Genomic DNA, 10,507 nt, shown 5'->3' with positions numbered 1-10,507 from the left:
TCCCCTAGGTTTATGCTAAGTAGATGACAGAACTCTCCTCACTTTACCTTTGTCTCTCATTTTCACCTCTGATGGTTGCATATATCAAATCAGAAGGGATAAAAGCCATCCTCAAAAATCTTCCAACACCTCATTCTACTTTGTCAATCTTTTTATTTCAGTACAGAGTACTGTTACAATATAGTTATATAGACATATACGCGAGATGATGTTTTCTAACTCTAGGGTAGAGAGCAGACAAACGGCCTAACAGTTAAAATGACAATTAATGTATCACATCCAATTTCAGAGTGCTTGGGTTGGATTCTCAGCTTGGAAACCCAATTCCAGTGTCCTGCCAATGTGCACCCTGCTCAAGGAGAGGTGACTCAATTTGTTTGCCTCCTGCCACTCATGTGGGAGACGTGGAATGAGTTCCTGGCTTCTGGCCTCCATGCTTGTGAGCATTTGAGCAGTAATCAGTAATTCAGAGTTCTTCTGTCTCTATGTTTCTCAAATAAAATGAGGGAAAAAACAAAGGTAATGATAGTGCATACATTTTCTTTAGTTTATATTTCTTATTTTCACTAAAGTTCAATGAAATCAGTTTGGTACAGTAATGGAGCTCATTTCCTATACACATCAGTTTCATGCTTTCAATAGTTTAAAATATTTTTATCTTTCTTTCTCTGAGGTATGTAGCAAATAAAGTTAGAACATTGGTGAGAGAGTATTTTATGTTTATGTTTTGTTAGTAATGTCTAACACTTTTTCTAAGGCTATCTTCTCTCCTCTTGTATATTAAGAAAAAGTAATTTGTATTATTAACTAAAGACATGTGGCAATGTAAAGCAGATAAAATCTTAATGCAGCAGATATATTTTCTGTCATTTTCCATTTTCAAATTTTTAATATACTTTATCCTGAAATGTGACAAGAGTAACACATGTGACTCTAAAAATTATTTGCAACTAGTCAGTGCACTACAACAAATGATCACTTTCTAAATCTTAGTTTTGAAATTTATGAGGAGCCAGCACTGTGGCATAGTAGATAAAGCCACTGCCTGCAGTGCCAGCATCCCATGTGGGCACTTGTTCCAGACCCAGATGGTCCATTTCTGACCCAGCTCTCTGCTGTGGCCTGGGAAAGCAGTAGAAGATGGCCCAACTGCTTGGGCCCCTGCACCCACATGGGAGATCTAGAAGAAGCTCCTGGCTCCTGGCTTCAGATCACTGCAGCTTCGGCCATTGCAGCCATCTGGTTGAGCAGTGGATGGAAGACCTCTCTCCCTCTCTCTCTGCTTCTGTCTCTCTGTAATTCTTTAAAATAAATACATACATCTTTATGAAAATGAAGTTTATGAACAAGCATAAAATTTTTTATATATGTGGCTATAGATAATAACTTTCAAAAAATTTATTATTCCTGACTTTTACAATTCCTTATAACCAAACATTACATATTACAACTTTTTCTTCCAGCTAAAAATTGGAAATTTCAAAATTTCCCTGCCTTAATCTTTCAGTATGAAAAATCAGTGTTATGATTAACAAAACTTTTTTTTTCTAGCTTCTTGTTTGCTATGGAGGAGACAATCAACATCTTTCCTTTCTCTCCCTCCATCCCTTTGGATATTTAAAGAAATTAAAACTATTACCTAGAGCTTTTATGTTTTATTTTTATAGGCCTAATTTTCATATTTTGGCTTACAACCTTGGAAATTCTCATTCATCTGATTTCACAACCATGTAATAATATATCTTAATGTTAATAGACTTTTTTGAATAAGATAGAGGTTTACAATCTGGTTGATAAGAAACGGGGTATACAAGATGGATTTGCACCACTCACCTATTTCCCATATTAAAAAGGATTTGGGAGTTATTCTGTCTCACAATCCCAGAAGACAATTAGTCATATCTCTTATTTAGAACGAATGGAAAACTATTGACTTTATATTGGCCACATTCATACACTATGGTCAGCAGAGAGAGTTAAAATTCTCCATCACATGAGAAGTTGGAAATCTACTGGCCACAACCCACTCTCCTGTTTAGGACCACTCTCCTGTGCCATGAAGTGTTCCTGACACTTGGGTCAGTGACTTATTTTCATTCAAGTAGAGTATATGAGGGCTATCTGGCTGTGATATCTGTCACCCCACTGATCGTGAGGGTTGATTTGACTGATCTGGCTGGCTAGGCAGGTGTCCCCTTCCTCCCTCACCGTGCCCTCACTGGCTTCCCTCTAGAAGCTGCAAGCTCTGTTGAAAAGGATGACCTTCCATGCTACAGGAGGACCAGTCTCTGGTCAAGAGTACACGTGTAGCTGCACTCCCCTACTAGAACCTCCAAACAAGTCCTCTATTAGAGTATTGGGACTCTTTATCATAAAGTACTCCTCATCTTCTCCCAAATGTAAACTTTGTATGTTAAAATTAATTTCTTATGAGATTGTAAGAACTATCATTTGAGCATTTCATATTCAGTGGTCTTGATATTTTGATATTAATTAAAGATTTTATTTATTTGAAAGACAATGCAATAGGGAGAGGCCTAAAGGGAGAGGGAGAAGGAGAGAGAGAGAAATCTCCTCCATCTGTTGTTTCACTCCCCAAATGACTGGGCCAGGCTAAAGGCAGGAGCCAAGAAATTCACTGGCGTCTCCCACATGGATGGCAGGGGCCCAAGCACCAGTCTCAACTTCTACTGCCTTCCTGTGTGCACTAACAGGAGATTGCATCAGAAGCTAAACAGCCTAGACTAGAACAGGTACTCTGACGTGGGATATAGCACTGCAAGCAGTGACCATGTCTGCCCTAGTCTTAATATTTCAACCATCAAGAGAATCACAGAATTACATCCCTTTTCTACTGAAAAATTGAGTTCCAATCTCACAAAATTAATTTGTCTCCATTAGATTTGGAGGCAAAAATTGAAATTATTAATATTATTATACAAAAGAGCTAACACTAACATTTCTAGACATTTAGATGAAGTAAAAAAGAAATATTTAAAAAGTTAAATTTAAAATAAAACCAGATCTTAAATTCATAATGGTATAATTGAATCATAGCAAATAAATCTATATCTGAGATACCATTGTACCAATAAAATATTACCCCACTGATAATACATCCTAATTACTATGTAATGCTCATTAGATTTGCTCAGTTAATTTTCTTGTAAATTATGACATTAGTTTCTAAATGCTGTCAAGGGAATTAAACTATTCTTATAAAATATTCACCAATATTTGCACAATTTTATTATATAAATTTTACAGGCTTAATTTACAAATACATGTTAAAATGTAAATAATTATTTAATTGAAGTTATGTAATATTGATAATAAATTTATCGAAGAAAAAGAGCCTTTGAAATATGTCAGTAAATATAAATCAGTGAATTAAGGTAAGCATGCATAAATCAGCAGAACATTTAAATATATTATGAAAATAAGGAGGGAATTTCTACTGTACATATGAGCAATCAGGAATTCCTGTCTTTGATCCAGTTCTCTGTGTGACCATGGCCTGCCCCACTGGGTGAGAAATCAATGAGGCCAGCAGGACTGCGTTCATATAAAGCCTTTCACTGATTCTAAGCAATGCTGTGAATCCCAAGACCCTAGAATATCTGCTAATCCACTGTTGGTGAGAATGCAAACTAGTACAGCCATTATGGAAGACAGTATGAAGATATCTGCTCAATTACCTGAATCTGAATCTACTTCTAGGGCCTATACAAGTTGTATGGGTTTTCTTGTTGATTTTGTCTTTGTTTTTAAATATTGTCTGCTTGAGGAACAATGTAACCATGGGTTATAATTGTCCTTTTTTTATAATACATTGGTGCTATCAGATACAATGGTAAGCTGGTAAGCAAAAATGGGAAGGTGTAAAGTAAGATCAGCAAAGATACTTTACAATATATAGCTCTTATTTCTCTACCAGGATTTGAAATAGGAACAAATCCCTTTTCTTCAGGGGAATCTACTATAATAATCTGACAAATAGATTGCCATAAATTGTCTTAATATATGACCTGTTGTCCTTTGTTGAGAGCATACTTGAGTCTTAACAAGAACTTCTAGGATCTAATTTAGGATTCTGTTTTTATGAGGAATAATGTATGAGGTCATGGAGATTATAGTACCCCCTCTTGTTCCACTAAGTAATGTTATGTGATTGTGGGCAGCAGGAAAACTCTAGGATCAGCATCTATGAGATTGCACTGTTTTGACAATATATAATAGTCTGCGCTTTTTGCATGCTTAACTCATTTTAACAGTTTTCTGAGATGACTGTTAGATTTTTATATCAAGCTTTCTTTGCTTCTGCAAAATGAAATCAACACATATATGATGTCACCTTGAAAAGTCCTCATTTTTTTGAGTTGATCAAAGACTCACATAAACGGATATTCCCCACCATTCTGATTTATACAGCCTGATAATTGACCACAGTGGGAGTACTTACAATGGCTATCAATTCAAGAGCAATTAATGGGCAGTAAAGCTTACAGCGGAAGCAACACGGGCTGGAAGAGAGTGCTTTTAGATCAATACTGTTTTTAAAACCAACTGAATTTTAGGAGAAAAAAGAACTTCTGATCAACAAAGGATGTCTATCCTCTTATAAACATTCCCATCATAATAACATGAATGTTCCATGGAGTTGGGATAGGAAGAGGTTCTGGTTTAATTTTGGAAATGTTATGTTTCTAATTATGTAGAATCTTGTTTTGTAAGATAAAAAGAATAATATTTGAATGGTGGAAAACCATAGATAACAAAAAGTAGTTTCTCTAGTCAAATCTGTCAGTGTTCCCTTATTCAGAAGAATTCAAAGTTCAAAGAGGAGTCAATGAAAACACTTCCACTTTGTCTCATCAAAGGAATATCTGTTACAGTTTAACCTGGACATAAGAGGTAAAATGGTAGCTGAAGGGATAATTTATAGATTGGACTCAATCAACATAAAAATATTTAAAAACTTAACTGCAATCATGTTGTTCTTGAAAATGACTGCGTTTTAATTATATACTTATTCTAGTGGTGCAGACATGCAGAGATGGATGGAAAGACAGTTCCTATTTGCTGGTTCACTCCCCCAGTGCTCACAATGACTAAGGAACAGAGGCTGAAACCTAAAGCAAGGGACACAATAAGGTCTCACAATTGAGTAGCAAGAAATCTACTACTTAAACCATCACTGCTTCCTCTCAGTGTCAGCAGGAAGCTGAAATCAGCAGCCAGGGACGTGTATCAAATCCAGGCACTGTGATATAGGATGTGAGTGTCTTAACTGCTAGTTCAAATGTCTGCCCTAAGTGCATTTTTTATATATTAATCTAAGTATAATTATCTGGCATAAATAAAGGGTCAATGTAAGGTATAAATAACTCAAAAAATAATATTCCAGTGTTGAAATACTTTGTGCATTAAGAGTTTGTTTAGTGATAGCAACTCTTAGAAGTAAACATTTGATATTTTAAATTTTGTTATAAAATGTTTAGCATAAAATACTTATAGGCAATATATGGTATTTCAGTACATGTGTAAGTTGGATAATGTTTAGTCAAGGTAAATATATTTATCAATTCAAATATTTAACACTTCCTCATGGTAAAATCTTCCAAAATCCTACTTTGTAGTGTGCTTATTGATAGAGAAATATACAGTGCATTATCTGTATCATCTCTATTTTACAAAATAACCAGAACACCTTACCCTTATATAGCTATAGCCTAGTATTTGCCAATTAACCCTTACCTATCTCCCCTAACCACTTCCCCTTCTTGGCCTCTGATAATTATGTTTATCCTTTACCTTTTATGATATCAATATTTTTTAGACTTCACGTATAAATAATATCAGGTGCTACTTATATCTCTGAGCTTGGCCTAATTCCTATTACACAATCATTAATATTTTCAATGAAATTCAACATAATAAATTAAATTATTTTAACTGTTTTTCTTTTTTACATTTCCTGAAAGACTAAAATAAAACAATCTAAATTAACATGTTTGAAAATATTGGACACTTTTGTATTGCACAGTCTAAAGCACAACCAGGGCCCAAGTACCCCTTGCCTGATGACGGATAAATGTTAGAGTATTATGGAAGTCCAAATAATGGAAAAATATTTTGAGCTTTCTCATTCCAAATTTGTAGACAGATTCATTTCCAAAGAACCACTTTGAATTAGACCAAATATCTGAATAATGCTTCTATAGATTAAAGTTAGATTAAAAGTACCTTAAGAAGAGAACCATTACAAAAGTCTCTTTTGAGTAATATGAAGATAATAAAGCTTTCTTAACCACTGTCTCAATATATTTATGGAGAATATTGGGATTTCTATAGCACTATGATGCTGGCTATAATAAACATAAAAATAAAAATAAATATAACATACACAGTATTATTCATTCCTTCTTAAATTATTTCCAAAAGATAGTCATGGAGTGTGGTGGGCAAGATTCTAAGATGACCCTTGTTATTCCAACACCCTGGTACATGTACATGTGGTTAGTTCTCTTCCCTTGAGTATGGGCAGAAACAGAGACTTAATTTTAATGAAGAGGATATGGGAAAAGGCAAGAAATGCTGGAAATGTAAGCAAGGTCTCTCATTGGTTAATTTTCAGTTAACCAAAAGGGAGATTAACCTGAATGGGCCTGACCCAATCAGATGAGCCCATTAAAGAGGATCAAGATCAGAGATATTTCCCGATACTCTTAAAGAAGCAAAATTGTCATGTACAGCTGCAACAAAGCAAACTCTGGCAAATCAACATGTGAACTGGGGAAAAGGAATCTTAGCCCCAAGTGGAAATGCATCTCTGATTCATGCCTTGAACATGGCTTTGTGAGAAACTGACCTAAAGAAAATAAATTTATGTGGTAATAAATTTATACTGTGTTAAACCTCTACATTGGATTGTTAGCATACACAAAAAATCTAATACACAAAGAAAAAGGGGAAGAAACTGGATATTGATACATAGTGAATAACCATATCACAAAGAATGTTCATAGAAAATGGATAATTTGCTTTATTTTCTTATAAGCAATTATCACAATTGACATCCCTGTGATTTATGTGTTTATTTATTGTATTATTACCTACTAATGTATGTTTTGAGAAGACAGGAGCATTAGCTTTTAAACTACTTAGCCTAAAACCCCAAACACCATCTGATATATGAGTTGTCAATAAATGTTTAATTGAAAATAAGTAACATATAAATATATATAATTTATAGTGTAGTTGTTTGTGGCAGGAATCTCTAAATAAAACACAAAAAGTGAAAAGAATCCCTAACAGCAGATTTAGGGAAAAGGTATGTTATCTCTTAATTTTGCCCTTTTTCCTTTTATTTCCTACCTTCTTCCTCAATCTTCAGTGTCATGTTCATGCTATTATATACACAACAACAGCTGCCACTGTACACATTTCAATGTATAAATAAACCTTCCTGTATGATCCGTCCCACTTAATCTCTCCAGACTGATTACAGTTGAACTCAACTTCCTGGTAAGCACTCCAGTGAAGCAGGTCTTCCCTGCTCTATCAAGGCACAGAACTTCTGTCTTGCTTACATTCTTGCCCAGCTCTGAAATTTATCCTTCCTTCTTCCATTTACCTCACTTTCTCAACCCTTTAAAATCCATGAGTGCCTGAAATCTTGTCTAGTTGCACTGCACTAAAACACAATTTCATCTCTAGCTACATGTTAAAAATTGTGGAGGTAAGAATTCTGTAGCAAGAAGTGTAAAACAGAAAGGTGTTAGACTCTATACTGCACTACTTACTGTGTGAATGTATGAAATAACTTCTCCATATAACACGATAATACTTTCTACATTTAAAAGCTGATTTAATAATCCCACCTACTTTACAGCTTACTAAAACATGAAATAATATTCAACACAATTTCCAACAGAGTCATTGCATATGAATACATTTTATAAAATTCTTATTTATTTGAAAAGGAGAGAGAGAGAGAGGGAAAGAGGAGGGAGAGAGAAAGAATGATTCCATCTGCTGATTCACTCCACAAATGGAACTGTTGGTGCTGGAACAGACTGAAGGCATGAGTCAGAAACCCAAACCAGGTATCCCATATGGGCGGCAAGAATTTATTTATCTGGGCCAAGATCCAAGGATCTTTATTAGCAGGAAGCTAGAATTTGGAATCAGAGCTGGGTATTGAAACCAGTTACTCAAATACTGGACCTGGCCATCTTATGTTAAGATGCCACGTAAGATGGCCAGATTCAGTATTTGAGACTTGATATACCCTTATTTGTGCTGCTGGATTTGGGGAAAAAGAAATATAAGTCAAATGAATAGGGGGGAAAGCATTTGATTTATATTTCTTTTTTCCCCAAATCCAGCAGCACAAATAAGGGTGTATCAAGTCTCAATAAATATTTTTGGCAGTCTAAATGTCATTTTCCTCAAGAATACTAAAATCATGACTGATAAGACATCAGATCCTATGAAATTATAAATTAACTTAAAGTCAATTTAATTAAACCCAGCACACAGACACTTTTCCAAATCAAACAACACATAAACACATATACATAGTTACACACACCGTCGTGTACCATATACTTTCCCTCTATACATAGTTACACACACTGTCATGTACCATATACTTTCCCACCGACTAGAAATCTTCCTCTCATTGTTGATGCTATTCAGGTTATGGCACACAGGTATTGTGGAGGAAATTCAGCTGAGCCCACAAGGCTCTTCCAACATGAAATGGCAATTTACTACACAGACACAGCAGAGAATAAAACAGTTATTTTCTTAGGTTCAGATGAAAAATATTTCAATTTAACCCAAATTTATTTTAACACTTAATCCGGAATAGCTTGTTTTAGTTCTGAATATATAGTTATGATTCTATATTCACTTTTATTTTCTTTCTTAAGTGGAAAATAACATCACAAGTAAAATTTCATAACATTCTCCCCACAGCTTGTAAAGTCTATGGTTCTTAAAACTATCATTATATCTTAATTATTGACATTTGGAAGGTTTACATGCTGCTACAAAAACAAACACAAACAAGCACCTCTAAGGAACTCCTGGATCCATTAAATGAAAACTCTTGCTGTTTTTAATTGTTTCAAATCATGAGAGCTGCACTCAAGGATCAACAAATAGAGCTTCTATGTGCAGGCAGTGTCTACCCCCTACCAAGCTTAGAAATCATTGCAAACTTCTTTAAGAATGGAAGTATTTGTTATTTTAAAAACTCTCTCATTTCAAATTGCGTTAGTCATGCTCAAAAATATTTGGAATAAATTCAGCATAGTTTTTTTTTTTTTAATCAGCTATACTGCTCGTGATTTGTAAGTTGATTGTTAAAGTGTGTGAACTAAACTAGTGCTGGTATTTCTACTTCAAATGGGATAATTAAATATGCATTCACTTAAAAATATTTATTGTCTACTGAGGAATTTAACACAGAATGATCTCTGTCCTAATGCTTTCTCCAGCTTAGAAGAGACTACAAACATGTTACTATAGGAAATTGTGGGAATGGAAATTAAAATAAATAGCCATTAGGTTAAACATTTTTGAGAATAGTTCTGAGAAATGTATATATAACCATCCCAATATGGAAAAATTCTTACACATTGATCTTGTGTATTCATTTACATAAATATTTATGTGTGTATAGATATTAATGTACAGAGGTTTTCAAAAAGTTTGTGGAAAATTGAATTAAAATATGTTTATTTTTATACTAAAATATTTATTTTGTGGCAATTTTTTTTCATTAAACTAAAATACTATAAAAATTTAGAAGTTTATTAATAAACCATAAAAATTACAAATTCTTAATCATAATAGTTAAACTCATGAAACATAAAGTTAAACTGCCCAGAATGAAATCTTGTCTCTGCACTATATATGCTATTGTGAATTTAGAGAAATCAATTAATATTCCATTTTTATTTCTATTACCTATAAAATATAAAGAGTAATGGCTTACTGAAGATATTTTGTGAAGGTTGCAGGAGTCAATATGTTGGAAAGAATCATGTCTGCATAGAAAGCTTCATATAAAAGGAGTAAGAGTGATAAAAACCATTTTATTAACAAAGAAATAATACAACGATTATTAATGAATTCATTTTTGAAAGTGAAGTACTACTTAAAAGATAGTGTAAATTAAAAAAAGTTACAAGCCAAGGAATATTATAATGCATATAGAGAATGGATAAAACCCTTATTAATTGTAAATAAAAAGAAATAAATGAACATAATGAATGGAAAATAGATAAAAATGGGTACTTCACCAAATAGTAAACAATACATCATTATCAAAATATAATTAAACTAGTATGTAGAAAATAAACAGCTCATGAATAACTTTTGGATAAAAGAGGAATCTGAAAAACCTGAAAGAGTAAATATATGTACGTGTGTGGGTGTGTGTATACACATACAATTATGTTTTTTAAATCAAAGCATTTGCACCTGGACCAAA

The sequence above is a fragment of the Lepus europaeus genome, chromosome 11 (assembly GCF_033115175.1).
Source record: "Lepus europaeus isolate LE1 chromosome 11, mLepTim1.pri, whole genome shotgun sequence".
In the NCBI taxonomy this organism is placed as follows: domain Eukaryota; kingdom Metazoa; phylum Chordata; class Mammalia; order Lagomorpha; family Leporidae; genus Lepus; species Lepus europaeus.
The sequence above is the reverse complement of the archived record's forward strand: the minus strand, read 5'-3'. Positions refer to the sequence as shown.